This window comes from Lathyrus oleraceus, chromosome 4 (genome assembly GCF_024323335.1).
Source record: "Lathyrus oleraceus cultivar Zhongwan6 chromosome 4, CAAS_Psat_ZW6_1.0, whole genome shotgun sequence".
Taxonomy (NCBI): Eukaryota; Viridiplantae; Streptophyta; class Magnoliopsida; order Fabales; family Fabaceae; genus Lathyrus; species Lathyrus oleraceus.
The window spans coordinates 39,246,681-39,264,232 of NC_066582.1; positions in this window are offsets into that span (position 1 = coordinate 39,246,681).

Consider the following 17,552-nt stretch of genomic DNA (forward strand, 5'->3'; position numbering starts at 1 on the left):
GACTCCCTGTTAGTCTGTGTGTTCACCCTTTTTCTTTTTGTGTGTGTTTGCTTGACAGCTGCTAGGCTCGAGTTCCCGACTCCCTAGTAGCTTGTTTGCTTGTTAACCCTCTTGTGTGTCAGGATATGGATGTAAGCCCAGCGATTGGCTGTCCGTATCCTGAGTGTGTTTGTTTGGTTCGGAAGCCGATGTAAGTCCAGCGATTGGCGTTCGGGTTCCAGGTTTGCCTGAGTTTGTGTGTGTCTTGTTTGGCGTACGTGAGCCGAACTACGGCAACTCTGATTCTCGTTCCAGACGAGATACGTAGGCCTAGGACGCGATGTCCTAGCGAGCCCTCTCCTCTTTTACCCCACCTGTGTTGTCTTCAGTGTGTGTGTGTGATGTTTGTTTAGCAACCTTTTCTTTCTTTTAGAGCGTGGATCCCGTCGAGTACGACGGACGTGAGGGGTGTTAATACCTTCCCCTTGCGTAACCGACTCCCGTACCCTTTCTCTTTGGTCGCGAGACCATGCTTTTCCCAGGTTTACTCTGAGCGTTTCCTTTCCCTCTTTTGGGATAAATAACGCACGGTGGCGGCTCTGTGTTGTTTTGTTTCAGCCCACCGGTTTTTTTTCGCGGATGCGACACTAAGCCCTAGGTGAATCATTCATTCAATTATGTTGCAAAAAGAACAATATTCAATTACGAAAAGAGTAAAGTTCTTAATACATTCTAAAATTCTAACCGGAGGTAACCATGTACCTTAGCATTATTCGTTTGTTTATTTTTATCATCGCCATCCAAACTCGGATGCACCTTCATTGGATACTTCTTTGAGGAGCAACCAATCTAGAAGGTTTGACCCTCAACAACCAAAAATTTATTAAACAAAAAAAATTCAAACCAAACACAATAATTTAAAACATAAACAACAACTATCACTTCGAAATGTTAAAATGTGCATGGGGGACAAAACACCCCAAAAAGTACATAACCAAAATACCAAATATCTGAAAATACAAGAAAATAAAACATAACATAAAAAAAACTTAGTCCTCATAGGACTCAGAACCCTCTTCACTACCGGCCTCAGAATCGGAACCATCATCATCACCATCATCATCATCATCAGCAGCAGCATCATCAGCGCCACCAGAACCATCAGCACCAGAAGCACCAGCACCCGCCCCCTCTCCGAAAACAGGCCTGTCCTCAGGCCAGCTAGCATGTTGCAGGAACTGCTCACGCGTCATCATAGGATGCTCTCCAGAAGGGTCACGTACCCGCAACTGTAATACGTGCATAGAGTCATGTATATCAATCATGGCGCGCTGAGTCGCCGCCATCCAATCCCAATTGTAATTGCAAACAACTTGCTGGAAAGGATCAAACCCTTGAGAAAAAGCACCAGGACCATCAGCATCCCCGGTATCATCAGCAACTGTACTACCTCGGAAGTTCTTCGGCTTACAGTACTTGTCCATATATCGATCGTCGGTTGCGGACGGAATCCTTACCTGACTGCGTGAGGGTAGCTTCACCCTCGACTGTAGGCACAAAGCCATGATGAGACAAGGAAAAGCAAGGGGGCAGTTAACTCGCGCCCCCGACTTCAGCCCGCTCTCGACCACGGACTTCATCTCAATCGCAATGATTCGCGCCACATCGATCTGTACATTAGTTAGAATACAGTGGACCAAGTGTGCCACTGGGATCGGCACGGTCGACGTGTGTGACTTGGGCTTAATGTTAGTCAGAACCAGCATCAAGATCAGCTGAGCCAAGGGAATCATATCCTCCCGATGGTACCTCACAGGAACCCCAGATGGGTTCACCTCAACCGACTTTCCCTCAAACAACAGGGCCGCAAAAATAACATCAATGTTCCTGTGGAGCCTCAGATCTCTATGGTATGCATCCCTCTCATTAACTCCCAGATGGAGCGGTTCACCAAGCACTCGGTTAATAGCATCCCTATCAAAAGCGACCTGACGTCCTGACACTCTTGTAGTCCAAGTGAAAGGCTCGTCGTCATTTGGCAGCGCGTTCGCATAGAACTCACGCACTATATCAATATCATAGCTTTCGGGTGGAGAGATCAACTTGTCCCATTTCTTGCTATTTATCAACCCTGCAAATGTCCGATAATCGCCTTGTGCGTTGATCAAAAACCTCTTCTCAGGTAGATTTTCCTTTTCTCCAACGCCACATAACGTGCGGCTTTCTTCGCCCCAACGAATTTATCGGTGTCAAATTGAATTGGCACAGTGCGGGAAGTGCTCCCGACCTTTCTCTTTTTTGTAGCACTTGACCTGGATACCATCTGTAAAATCATAGAAAAGAAACAACACACAACCACAAAACAGATTAGAGATCAAAACAGAAAAACCAGATACTGTCATGGTCGCTACAGCTTCGCTTAGCGAGGACCCAGCGAAGATTCGCTACGGGTTCGCTTAGCGAAGTGACAGCGAATGCTCACCACAGATTCGCCTAGCGAAGATGCTAGCGAATGTTACGGGATTCTGAGTTCTCCACTGTTAACAATCCAATTTCAGAAAATCCAAAGTCTAATGATACCCATTCCAGAAACAAAGTAATTTAACATGCTAGGAATCGTTCTAAACATACATGCAAACCTAAATCCCAATCTCCCAAATTCAACCCTAATAACTCATTCTTCATAATTTACAACATTGAAAGCACAAAGGAATGGAGACAGAACAAACCTGATTGAAGAGGTTGATTGATTCTGAAATGCAACAGTTAGGGTTTTTGTAACACCTCAAAATTTGCCCTCCTCTTCTTGGAACTAGTTTGACACATTGCATTTCATATTTTAGGGCATTAGGAATTTCATTTTGCATATCACATGGAAATAAGAAAGTCATCCTCCAGAGTCTTTTCAGAAGATTGGAGAAGTTACATGATTCAAGCCTGAGGATTTCTATGAATTGGTGATCAACCATTTGAGGGCATGGGCTTCAGTCAGGGTTTCTTGATTACTCAAAGATCTTGGGCATTATCTTGTTTGCAAGGATATATTATCATCATCATGGTTTTATCATCATCAAGGGTTTTAGAGTGCATTCCCAAGTTCCTTTGGATTAGGGTTTTGACCTCTGGTCAACCCTAATCAATGCCATTCTCTCAACCAGGGTTTCTCAAGGAGATGAGGCATTTTCTTGGGATGAGGATTATATGATCATTTTATTGGGCTTACAAGAGCTAGGGTTTCATTTTTGAGCATTTTCCCCAAGTGGTAGAGGCTCAAGCTGATCAGGGCATGTCAAGGGCATCTGAGGACCAGAAAGTCAACTGTGCAGTCAACTGAGGGCTTTGAGGTGGGGAAATGAGTTTCAACACCTCAATCATGTTCAAAAGAGGTCCATTTGTCATTCTAAGCATCTATCTTGAAGATTTTGAAGTCATGGCAAAAGTTTCCAAAAATGGAAAGTGACCTGTAATTAAAAGTTTCCAAAAATGGCAAGTTTTTGGTCCACATTCAACTTGACTTATCAACATCAGAAAAAGCTTCAAAAAGTCCTAGATCATGTCCATCTGATGATTGGTTGAGAAGTTATGGCCAAATGATCACAAAGTGTACATGGAATTTCAAAGTGGCATAACTTTTGATTCAAAACTCCAAATTGGTCCACTCTTTTTGCAAAATGCTCCTTGTGACCAATACATTCCAAATCAACCATTGCATTGCATTAAAGAAGATCACATGATCAAGTGTCCATACATGTGCATTTTGGAGGGAAATTGGATAATTCAAAATTGATTGATCACACAAGCAAAATACCATTCCAATGTTGATTGTTGGTTGATTTTAAGTGAGATTCAAGCCATTGCATGCACTGTTCACGTGCACATGTCCATGCATAACCTCATTTGCATGTTTTTGCACTTTGCTTCACATTTCATTAATCAAGATTAACCAAGCCTAATTGTGATTAGCATGATGATTAGCACCTCATATAAATAGAAAATCATAACTGTTTTTGCTGAACACAACAATTTCAGATCTCAAATTCACACTTCCCTCCATTTTTCTCTCTCTTCAAAACTCCAAATTTCTTCACACAAGTCCTCAATTTCTTTGCATATTCTGGTTAATCATGGAATTTTGAGTAAGAATCCACGCTTGGTTTGAAGAATTGAGCGAGATTTGACCAGGTTCATGAACATTCATACATTGATGGAAGCTTGAAATTGAACAAGATCTGAGGGATTTCAACCGTGCATTTTGGCTCAAAGCTTCATAGGAGGAGTACTGGAGCAGATCTGGAAGTTCTGGAAGCTGGAACACACGATTATTGATCACTGCAGATCAAGTAAGTGAAATTTAGACCACTTCCTTTTGCCATTTTCTTGACATGATTATGTAGATCTTATTTCCCTGAACATGCTGATGTAATTAGATCTTGATTTGGCTTAGAAATGATCTAGATATATGGAATTAAAGTTTGGAGGCTCAAAATGTTTTCATTCGATCTGAGCATGTTAGGACGAATTAGGATGAATGAATATGATTTTTGAGATATGTGATGAGAGACCTTTCGAACGGTACCAATTTTATGCGTTTCTGGAAATTTTTCGTTGCATATCCGCCGGAGTACCACCGGAGAAGACGACCGGAAACACTGTTCCGGCCGTCTGGTTCAATTCCTAGGGTTTTGGCTTCAGCGCATCTTGGACCGTCCATACGCGCGTTCGAAAGTTGGCTCAAGCATTTTCCTAATTTCCATTTGATTTTTCCTTGGAACGTTGCGTTTCATTTGAAGGTCTTGAGCCTGGATGCGAGGGTTCGATTCCTCGCTTATGCAATTTCTGAATTTAATTTTTGAGCGCTCATTTGATCCTGGCACGCGTGGGTTCAATACCTGGTTGAGGCATTTTGCTGATTTCTTTTGAATTATCATGTCCCCTCCATTATTTCCATGTATTTCAATTATTTCATTCAACTTTGAAAAATCACTAAAAATAGTAGATTAATCCAATTTGATCCAAACTTTTTTTCACATGCTTGTGTTAATGTCTATTATTTTTTAATGTTATTTGCATGATTTGTGTGATGTTGGATTTTTAATTGTGAATTGTTGTTTGAACCATGTACCGAATTGATATGCCATGTTCATTTGATTGTGAAATACTATGCTTTGATCCAATTGATGTGAAATTTTGCATGCTTGGTCCTAACATGTGATATGATTATTTGGAATTGGTTTGGAATTTTTATCACATGCCATAACTGTTTTGGACACATGAACATGTAGTGTGACAATTTGTGTCACATTCTTGACCTTGCATTTGTGCATTTTCATTCACCTATCATTTGAGCTGTTCTGGATTTAATTTTTTGCATGATGTTTGTTCATAACATGGTAAGCTTGTATAAAAAATTTCATAGCCATTGGATGCTTTTCTGTTTTGATTTGGATTTTCTAATGTGGATGTCCATTTTGGTGTACATTTGTTGCCTTTGCCTTACATGGATTGTTTGAAGCCTTTACCTTATGAATTGGTCTTGGTCCTTTTGAGGACACCTTCTTGTTTGTTTGAATGTGCTTCATGTGAAATATTGACTTCTGTTTTGGTCATTTGACTTGCTTTTGAACCTAGTCTTTGTACTAGTGGTTTGTACACATACTAATTGTGCTTTGTGTTTCAGGTTTGAGCATGTGACACTAATGGTTGGTTTGGTTTCACTTTGTGAGATGCCAATACCTTTGACTACTAAATCTTGTTGTCTTGTAGGTCAATTGATGTGATGAACTCACTTGAGTGCTTACACTTATGACTTGCATTCTGTACAGTTGCATTGGTTTCACTGTCTGTTTTCTGATTGGTTGTCTTAGATACTAACTGTTAAGCTTTTGTATAGGTACATTAGTCACTTGCTTTTAGCTCTTGCTTGAGCTTTGCTTTGGATTATGGTTTATACACCACTGAGGTAGTTTAGCCTTCTTACTCCATGTAGTCTGGAAGTCATGTCACCTTTTTGGCAGGCAATTTGGCTGAAGTCCTCCTTATGAGGCTCTGATTGTGTTTGTTTATATTTGTGCCAAAGACCTCTAAATGAGGCATGTTACTTGATAAGTCCTCCTAAGTGAATAGGCAATTGACAGATAGAAGGGATTAGCAATCAATCCCCTGTTATTCAGTGATTCGTTCTTTATGCTCGCACTACGTGCTGATGCTCTAGGACATGTACCCAAGATCTCTGTGTAGAGTCAGTCAAGTGGAATAGGGTCCCTCTTTCTGGATCCCCACACTTTCTTTGATTTGAGCTCACCCAGGCCAGGGTTAAGAGCATGAGGTCTCATCCTCAGTACCATTTTGATCTGCTCACCCTGACGTTCAATGTCAGTGGTTAAGAGCTCCTGTTTACCTTTGCATTCTGGCTTGTTTGTCGAGGTTGATATGACCCCTCTTGACTAAAGCCCACCTATTTGTCTGAGCCTCTTGTTTGCATATAGAGTGTGATGATTGCATACGTGTGAACTTATGATGTGTTTTTCTCCCTTCTCGGATGAGTTAGGTTAGAGACTTTGACTTAGGGATAGTGATTGCATGACAACTTTTAGGCTCGAGTTAGTCTCCCTTTTAGTTTGCTGTTTCCCTGGTCTCTGGTTAGGAGAGAGTTTCTCCCCTGTTAAGGGGAACTACGTCGCCCTGATTCTCATACCAGATGAGATACGTAGGCAGGAGATCGAGCGAGATCTCTCCGGGCAACCTTTTTCTTTTTTTTGTGTGTTTTGTGTGGCAACTATTAGGCTTGAGTTCCAGACTCCCTATTAGTTTGTCTGTTCAACCTTTTCTTTTTTTTGTGGCAACTATTAGGCTCGAGTTCCAGACTCCCTATTAGTTTATTGTTCACCCTTTTTCTTTTTCAAGCTTTTTGTTTCTTTTGACGTCTCAGCGTCTCTTTGTGTTTGTGTGATAACTATTAGGCTCGAGTTCCAGACTCCCTTTTAGTTTGTCAACCTGATAACCTTTTTCTTTGGGTGTTCGCTGGTTAGCGTGTACTATTTGTTTGGAGTCGAATATAAGTCCATGTATTGGCTTTCTGTTTCCTGTTCGTCTGTTTGTTTGGAGTCGGATATAAGTCCATGTATTGGCTTTCTGTTTCCTGTTCGTCTGTTTGTTTGGAGTCGGATGTAAGTCCATGTATTGGCATTCTGTTTCCTTTTGAGTGTTTCTTTTGACGTCTCAGCGTCTCTTTTCGGTGTTTTGTTTCGGCGTGCGTTAGCCGAACTACGAGTGTTCTGATTCTTTTCTGGATAGAGAAGATACGTAGGCATATGATGCGATGTCCTAGCGAGCATGTTTCCCATTCCCCGAACTACGTTGACTCTGATGTTTGTTTCTGACAAACTATGTAGGCCCAGGATGCGACATCCTGCCGGGTCCCCTTCCTCCGTTTTCTTTCACCTGTTTCTTATTCCAGTGTGTGCATTTCTTTGAACAGTTTATCAGCAACCTTTTCCTATTCTTTTGAGCGTGGATCCCGTTGAGTACGACGGACGTGAGGGGTGCTAATACCTTCCCCTTGCGTAACCGACTCCCGTACCTTGCAATCTCTGGTCGTAAGACCGTTCCTTTTCCTTTTCTTAGGTTAGTCCTGCGCCTCCTTTCTGTCATAGGATGAATAGCGTCGGTGGCGGCTCTGTAAACCTGTTTTTCCGCCGGTTGTTTTTCGCGTTGCGACAGCTGGCGACTCTGCTGGGGACGAAGTTGACCTCTTGCTGGTCCATCTTCCCTAAGTAAGTCAATCCTAGCGCTCTTTAGGGTAGTTTGGGTTGCTTTTACTGCTTTATTTATTGCATTTATGATTATTATACTGTGATTGTATATACTTGCATATATGTCTGCATGCATCATATTATTATTGTGCTGGATTCTGGACAGGTGTGGTTTCTATGATTTGGGGTGAGTGTTCTGAGTAGGGCTAAAACCCAGGCCCGAGTATACACCTAGGACGAGGTTCTTCTGAGAGAGCTCTTCCGGGTGGAGTTATTCCACTTTGGTTGGGTTACCTCTTTTGAGCTGTTGACTTCGGTGACCGTTCTTTCTCGGATATTTGGTTTAGATAATCTTATGAGAGCTGCAACGGCACGCCCGAAAGGGCAAACCTGTTGAGTATCTTGTCCGATTGTCGAGACCATTATCCGCCTTAGGATGACCCTATTAAAATTCACCTGTGAGGGGAGGGGTTGATTCCTACAGATACAGGTCCTGTTGGTGACTATTTGATGGTGACTTTGGTTCAGTCGGATTTATGGATATTTATTTCTGAGACGCCGGAGTTCTGTCTGCGGTATTTATCAGCGGGTTCCGTTTATTTCGGATCCCCGGGTTGGATTTGAAGTTATTGGTTTAGAGGATCTTGTCGTTATCTGTCCAGTGATTGTCCTGTGACGATGGTGGTATATCCTCCATTCCGTTTATTTCGGAACCCCGAGTTGGATTTGTGGTTACTCAGTCCCTCAGATGGTTGTGATCAGTTCAGAGACCGGACCTTCCGTACAGTTGATGTTCAGATGACTTGGAGGATGGCACAGTGACTTGCATTCATGCATCTGCATCATTCCCATCTTGCATTCATCGCATCTAATTCATGTCTACCCATACTCAGGATACATTCTCGATTGAGAGTCTGGTTGAGAGACATCCTGATGTCAGAATGTTATTGTCAAATTATTATCCGTCTCGATGAAGCCAGAATCAAAGGACATAATGTTCCTCGTACGGATAAACATTGCATTCATGCGTGAGTCATATAACCTGTCTTCTGTTTTGCAGGTGTCAGTTTCTAACGTGTTTGATTGACTCAGGAATCGTTGCTTGCGCACGCCAAATCATTCCTTTGCACGTAGCTCGTCCGCACAGATACCCTACCAGGCGCAACAAATCCAAACTGATGGATCTACCCAACACTGACATTCTCGAGCTGAAAGAGAAGATGAGTGAGTTGATTAACGTCATGCAAGGGTTCGCCTTGGGTCAGAAGGAAATCGCCGAGAAGGTGGAGAAGATTGAAAGCTGGCTGAGAATGGGGAAAATACAGGGAAATGCTCCGTCGTCTGGAGTAAAGAAGCCCTTTGGTGATGGTCAGCGCAAGGAGGGTGAATCGAGTGATGTGTATGCCCAAAGGGGACACGGTAGGGATCGTTACCACCCGTATGCTGCTGCAGTAACGATTCCTGCTATTAATCAATCTGTACAACAACATCAGCAGTCACCTCAACAGAGAACACAGAGAGTTGGGTGCCAAGTGAGAAGAAGGATGACAGATCGTAAGTTTGATAGGCCACCCGTGACGTATACCTTTCTGTTTAAGAGGTTGAAGGATCTTGAGTTGGTTCAGCCGAGGACGTTGGCTCCTGTAGGACCAGATCAAAGGTTTGCAGGTTACGATGAGAACGTCAGGTGCGAGTTCCATTCTGGTGCACCCGGGCATAACATTGAGGGTTGTAAAGCTTTTAAGCATGTCGTTCAAGATTTGGTGGATTCTAAAGCCATCAATTTTGCACCAACGCCGAATGTTAATGCTAACCCCATGCCGATGCATGGTCCTATGGGGGTGAACGTGATGTCAAAGGATAAGAGAAAAATAGAGGTGACGGATGTGGATCAGTTGAGGACTCCAATGTCTGTGGTTAAGAGACATCTGATGAAGAGTGGAGTTTTCCCTGGTTGTGATAATTGTTGTGCTGCTTGCACTGTCACTACGAATGGGTGTGTAATGTTGAGGGAGACGATTCAGAGAATGATGGATGGGGGACGTCTCCGATTTGAGAAAGTTGATTGGGGGGAGGAGGATATTTTTGTCAGCCACTTGTCATCGTTCAAATATGTGGAAATGGACGGTGAAATATTTGAAACACCAAGTCAGGCGTTTGAAACCATTAAGGTGGAGAATGCCATTTTTGCTAAAGAAGAGAAGAAGCCGTCCATTTCTTCTTACAAACAGGCCGCTGAGGTGGTGAAGAGTGGAGAAGCCCCGGGTTGGGGAAGGATGATAGACATCGCGGCAAAGGAAGACAAGTTTGGGGTTGGTTATCAGCCGAGCCGAGGCTCGTCTGGACAGAATAGAGGATGTCGTCAACCGTTCATGTTCACCAGTGCTGGAATTCTAGATCCAGATCACGTCTGTGCGATAGGTGAAGAGATCGACAGTGACTGCGAGCTCGACTCGTGGATAAAACCGTGCGTACCAGGGATGGAGATCCAGAACTGGAAGGCCGAAAAGATCATCACTGTCACTCTACGTGAAGAGTAATATTTCTGTTTTTCAATTCTGTCTGCATGAAAGCCATGCGTTTTGCGCAAAACGTAATGGTTCATTGTAAGGGCCACCTCATGTGTTTCATTTTTGCAATATTTGCATCATCAATAAAAGGATGTTTTTTTCATTAAAAGCGGTGTTCCCTGTTTTTCATTTATTTTTGCAGTTTAATAAAAATAAATAAAAATGGCGATGTTTGTTCTCGTTTTCCTTTTAATTTGCTTTGTTCCGGTTCTAAAAGCAATGCATGAATCAACATTCATGTAGATGCGATCATTCTCCGGATCTCATTGATAACAATCCTGTTACACCCTCATATGACTTCGACAATCCGATCTATCATGACGAAGAAGAAGGCGAAGAAGATTGTGAACTGCCGGAGGAATTAGCCAGGTTGTTGAAGCAAGAGGAGAAGGTGATTCAACCGCACGAGGAGCGAGTCGAGGTTGTGAATCTGGGTACCGAGGAGGTCCGAAAGGAAGTGAAAGTTGGGGCCGCTTTGGAGGTGAATGTCAAGAGCAGAATGGTAGCCTTGTTGAAAGAGTATGTTGATATCTTCGCCTGGTCTTATCAGGATATGCCAGGGTTGGATACCGATATCGTTGTGTACAAGTTGCCATTGAGAGCAGATTGTCCTCCAGTGAAGCAGAAGTTGCGCAGAACTCGACCCGAGATGGCCATGAAAATCAAAGAGGAAGTACAGAAGCAGTTGGATGCTGGTTTCCTAGCTGTTACTAATTATCCGCCTTGGGTCGCGAATATTGTGCCGGTGCTGAAGAAGGATGGAAAGGTAAGGATGTGTGTGGACTACCGGGATTTGAACCGAGCTAGCCCGAAAGATGATTTCCCATTACCTCACATCGATGTGTTGGTAGATAATACAGCTCAATTCTCGGTGTTTTCCTTCATGGATGGCTTTTCTGGCTATAATCAAATTAAAATGTCGCCAGATGATATGGAGAAAACGACGTTCATCACACCGTGGGGCACTTTTTGATATAAGGTTATGCCATTCGGTCTCAAGAACGCCGGTGCCACGTATCAGAGGGCTATGGTGACTTTGTTTCATGATATGATTCATCATGAAATCGAATGCTATGTTGATGACATGATAGCAAAGTCCCAAACAGAAGAGGGGCATCTGGTAGATCTGGCCAAGTTGTTTGACCGATTGAGATAATTCAGACTGAGGTTGAATCCGAATAAGTGCACTTTCGGAGTGCGGTCCGGTAAGTTGCTGGGGTTTATTGCGAGCGAAAGAGGAATCGAGGTTGATCCTGCTAAAGTAAAAGCAATACAAGAAATGCCTGAACCGAGAACAGAGAAGGAGGTTCGTGGTTTCTTAGGTAGATTGAACTACATTTCACGGTTCATATCTCATCTAACAGCCACGTGTGAACCCATATTCAAGTTATTGAGAAAAGATCAAACGGTCAGGTGGAATAATGATTGCCAAGCGGCATTTGAAAAAATAAAAGAATATTTGCAGGAGCCTCCGATTCTAATGCCTCCTGTGGAGGGACGACCGGTAATTCTGTACTTGACAGTCCTCGAGGGGTCTATGGGGTGTGTACGGGGGAAGCATGACGAGTCTGGTCGAAAAGAGCATGCAATTTACTACCTTAGCAAAAAGTTTACCGACTGTGAAACAAGATATTCACTGCTCGAGAAAACTTGTTGCGCTTTGGTATGGGCTGCTCGCCGACTGAGACAGTATATGTTGGTTCATACCACTTTGTTGATTTCCAAGATGGATCCGATCAAGTATATATTTGAGAAGCCAGCATTGACCGGACGGGTTGCGAGATGGCAAATGATTTTGACTGAATACGATATCCAGTATACCTCTCAGAAAGCAATAAAGGGGAGTGTATTGTCTGATTACCTCGCCCAGCAACCCATTGAGGATTATCAACCGATGAAGTTTGAATTCCCTGATGAGGACATCATGTTTCTCAAATTGAAAGATTGTGAGGAACCGATCCCGGAGGAGGGGCCTGACCCTGAGTCCGAATGGATTCTGATGTTTGATGGGGCCGTTAACGTGAATGGTAGTGGAGTTGGTACTGTTTTGGTTACGCCGAAAGGATCCCACATTCCTTTTGCTGCCCGGCTAACATTTGAGTGCACCAACAATGTGGCTGAATACGAAGCTTGTATCTTGGGTATCGAAGAGGCGATTGATTTGCGGATCAAGAACCTTGTTATCTATGGAGATTCAGCTTTGGTCGTGAACCAGGTTAACGGGAAATGGTATACGCATCAATCTCATTTAGTTCCATATCGGGATTATACGAGAAGATTGTTGACATTCTTCACCAAGGTGGAATTACACCATGTACCGAGAGAAGAGAATCCTTTGGCAGATGCTTTGGCTACTCTGGCTGCCTTGATTAAGGTGCAGTGGTGGAATCAGTTCCCTAGTGTTGAGGTGGGACGTCTGGATAGACCGACTTATGTGTTTGCTGTCGACACAGCGCCTGATGATGAAAAGCCGTGGTATTATGATATCAAGCGCTATCTGGAAACCCAAGAGTATCCCGAGGGAGCGTCTAAGAAAGACCGAAAGACTCTGAGGAGGTTGGCCATGGTATTCTATCTGAATAAGGATGGGGTTTTGTACAAGCGGAACTTCGATTGGGTTTTGCTTAGATGTGTCGATGATAAAGAAGCAAGCCAATTGATGAAAGAAGTGCACGAGGGGTCGTTTGGTACCCATGCCAGTGGGAATGCGATGGTGAAAAAGTTGTTACGGGCTGGTTATTATTGGATGACGATGGAGGCCTAGTGTTTCAACTTCGTGCGGAAATGTCATAAATGCCAGATTTATGCTGACAAGGTGCACGTGCCTCCAAACCCGTTGAGTTTGATGTCGTCCCCATGGCCGTTTGCTATATGGGGCATTGATATGATCGGAAAGATTGAGCCTACGGCTTCTAATAGGCACCGGTTCATATTAGTGGCTATTGATTACTTCACCAAGTGGGTGGAAGCAGCCTCTTATGCAAACATGACAAAACAGGTTGTTGCCAGGTTCCTCAAGAGAGACATCATTTGCAGATATGGGGTTCCCGAGAGAATCATTACTGATAATGATTCTAATCTCAACAACAAGATGATAGCAGAACTGTGCCGGGAGTTCAAGATTGAGCATCACAATTCTTCTCCTTATCGTCCAAAGATGAATGGGGCGGTTGAGGCGGCTAATAAGAATATTAAGAGGATTGTGCAGAAAATGGTCATGACCTATAAGGATTGGCACGAGATGTTGCCGTTTGCGTTGCATGGGTATCGAACCTCGGTGCGTACGTCTACTGGGGCAACGCCTTTCTCGCTTGTGTATGGGATGGAAGCCGTGCTACCGGTTGAGGTTCAGATTCCGTCATTGAGAGTCCTGATGGACGTGAAATTGGAAGAAGCTGAGTGGGCAAGGACTCGGTATGAAGAGTTGAGCCTGATTAAGGAAAAGAGGATGGCGGCCATTTGTCATGGGCAGTTGTACTAGCAGCGGATGAAGCGTGCTTTTGACCGAAAGGTGCGACCTCGTGTGTATCACGTAGGAGATATGGTGTTGAAAAGGATCCTTCCTCCTCAGAACGATCGTCGGGGCAAGTGGACACCCAATTATGAAGGTCCATTCGTGGTCAAGAAGGTTTTCTCTGGCGGAGCCTTGTTGTTGACGACCATGAATGGTGAGGATTTTCCATCCCCTGTGAATGCGGACGCAGTTAAAAAATACTTCGTATAAGAGACCCGCTGGACGAAAAGAATAAAATAGTCCAGGCAAAAATGGGCATCCCGGCGAACCAGAAAAAATGAAAAAAGGTTCGGGCAAAAATTAGGGATAAAAAGAGAAAAGAACTGTACACCCGGCAAGTCGAAAACCCCACAAGGGCGGCTTGGGCAAAAAAGGGTATCCCGGTGGACTGAAAACCCGAAAGGGCGGTCCAGGCAAAAGAGGGAATGAAACGAACAACTGCGTCTAGCATGATCGTTTGTACTTTGGATATGACACATGGATAATCCCCGGCAAAGATCGGTCGGAAGCGTCTTATTCAGAAGGCAGAAAGCACGGAGAGTCTTGAGGACATAGGGGGTGTAACCGGGTTGGAACTCGATGAGATCACGGTTTCATATTGCCATTAGGATAAATTTTCATTTTGTGCGCAATTACCTCTTTTCAGGGATTGCTTCCTGTGTATTGCTCAGTTACGAGCCACCTTTTTCAATCAATAAAATGCATATTCAGTCAAATAATTTTGTTTTTGTTTTCATTACCGCTTTGATTGCAAAAACATCCATTTATTTTGACAAAGAATCTTTGCATTTTAAGACATACGGGTTCCTTCCAATGCATGTTTATAGGATTGAAAACTTGAAATCTTATTCGGAAGATTGAGTGACCTGGGTGTTGAAATTTTGGCGCTTGGGGCACGTTTTTATCTAACGATCTCTTTTGCAGGTGCTGTTAGATATTTTCACTCCCTTGCAGGTTGTGATGTGAAGCTTTTTAACGAAAGATTCCTTCGAGTCCAATCAGGGACAAGGGGTTGAGTCATGGTATAAAGACGGCGAAAGAATTGCGACGATCCTTGAGGGTTAATCAAGAAGACTCTTCAAAGTCTGAGGACCGGAGAGTTGGCCCGAATCTGAGGAGATCGATTGTCTCGGAGTAGAGAGAAGGCGAGAATACAAGGTGATGAATCAAGAAGACTCTTCAAAGTCTCAGAAGTGGAAAGTTGACACTCTGGTTAGATGGTGAATACCAATGTTCGACGAGTCGATAGGTGTTCCGCGTCAAATATTCCGTATCTCCCCAGCAGGTTCGAGATCGGTATTTCTTCGGCAGCCAGGTCTGAAGGTTGTTGTTTCCCCTAGCAGGGTTGAGATTGTTATTTCCCCAGCAGGTCTGAAGGTTGCTGTTTCCTCAACGGAGGTTTGCGTTGGTAGCTGTTTCCCCAGCGAAGTCCCCAAGCGGATCAAGTTCATTGGAGGTTATCCCCAGTAAGGTTTGCTTTCCCCAACAGCAGTGCTATTCCCCAGCAGGGCGGAGATTGGAGTGATATCGAGTTCCTCAACAGAGTTGCTTGTGCTGTCCCCTGAGGGGAATACTTTTTATGCATTCATCATATTAGAAAAGCATAGCATATTGCATAATTCATTGCGTAGCATTTCCATGGTTATGGAGCATTACGCTGTAAAAAAAAAACTCATGCATCAGCATTGCAAGCATAAACTAGTCTCGAGCCGTGGTTACCGTTTGAGAATTGGTTTAGCTGGTTGGTGAAGATGTTACTCTGAGGAGTTTAGCATCGTGACGTTGAATCAGCGGTATTCCCCAGTAGTGCGATATTGGAGGAAGAATTTCTGTCGAGCGGAGATGGAAGTTGGAAGATGTTACTCCGAGGAGTTTAACATCGTGACGTTGGATCAACGGTATCCCCCAGTAGAGCGATATTGGAAAAAGAATTTCTGTCGTGCGAGATGGAAGTTGGAAGATGTTACTCTGAGGAGCTTAGCATCGTGACGTTGAATCAACGGTATCCCCCAGTAGTGCGATATTGGAGGAAGAATTTCTATCGTGCGAGATGGAAGTTGGAAGATGTTACTCCGAGGAGTTTAGCATCGTGACGTTGGATCAACGGTATTCCCCAGTAGTGCGATATTGGAGGAAGAATTTCTGTCGTGCGAGATGGAAGTTGGAAGATGTTACTCCGAGGAGTTTAGCATTGTGACGTTGGATCAACGGTATCCCCCAGTAGTGCGATACTGGAGGAAGAATTTATGTCGTGCGAGATGGAAGTTGGAAGATGTTACTCTGAGGAGCTTAACATCGTGACGTTGAATCAACAATATTCCCCAGTAGTGCGATATTGGAGGAAGAATTTCTATCGTGCGAGATGGAAGTTGGAAGATGTTACTCTGAGGAGCTTAGCATCGTGACGTTGGATCAACGGTATTCCCCAGTAGTGCGATATTGGAGGAAGAATTTCTGTCGTGCGAGATGGAAGTTGGAAGATGTTACTCTGAGGAGTTTAGCATCGTGACGTTGGATCAACGATATTCCCCAGTAGTGCGATATTGGAGGAAGAATTTCTGTCGTGCAGAGATGGAAGTTGGAAGGTGTTACTCCGAGGAGTTCGGCATCGTGACGTTGAATCAACGGTATTCCCCAGTAGTGCGATATTGGAGGAAAATTTCCGTCGGGTGGAGATGGAAATGAAAATCAAAGAAGTTTTGGGGTTCAAGAAAAAAAAAATAATAATAATTCCCAACGGAGTGCAAATTGTTCGTCTGTTCTTGGTATTCAATCACTCTTAACCATGATCATCTGAAAGTCGAGGCTGTTCATATCGACAGGTTCACAGTGGATTGAATATGGGCAGCTGTAACACCTCAAAATTTGCCCTCCTCTTCTTCGGACTAGTTTGACACATTGCATTTCATATTTTAGGGCATTAGGCATTGCATTTTGCATATCACATGGAAATAAGAAAGTCATCCTCCAGAGTCTTTTCAGAAGATTGGAGAAGTTACATGATTCAAGCCTGAGGGTTTCTATGAATTGGTGATCAACCATTTGAGGGCATGGGCTTCAGTCAGGGTTTCTTGATTCCTTAAAGATATTGGGCATTATCTTGTTTGCAAGGATATATTATCATCATCATGGTTTTATCATCATCAAGGGTTTTAGAGTGCATTCCCAAGTTCCTTTGGATTAGGGTTTTGACCTCTAGTCAACTCTAATCAATGCCATTCTCTTAACCAGGGTTTCTCAAGGAGATGAGACATTTTCTTGGGATGAGGATTGTATGATCATTATATTGGGCTTACAAGATCTAGGGTTTCATTTTTGAGCATTTTCCCCAAGTGGTAGAGGCTCAAGCTGATCACGGCATGTCAAGGGCATCTGAGGACCAGAAAGTCAACTGTGCAGTCAACTGAGGGCTTTGAGGTGGGGAAATGAGTTTCAACACCTCAATCATGTTCAAAAGAGGTCCATTTGTCATTCTAAGCATCTATCTTGAAGATTTTGAAGTCATGGTAAAAGTTTCCAAAAATGGAAAGTGACCTGTAATTAAAAGTTTCCAAAAATGGCAAGTTTTTGGTCCATATTCAACTTGACTTATCAACATCAAAGAAGATTCAAATGGATTTTTGGTGAACATGAAAGTTGAATATCATTCTCTCCTCTTTTCAAAAAGTCCTAGATCATGTCCATCTGATGATTGGTTGAGAAGTTATGGCCAAATGATCACAAAGTGTACATGGAATT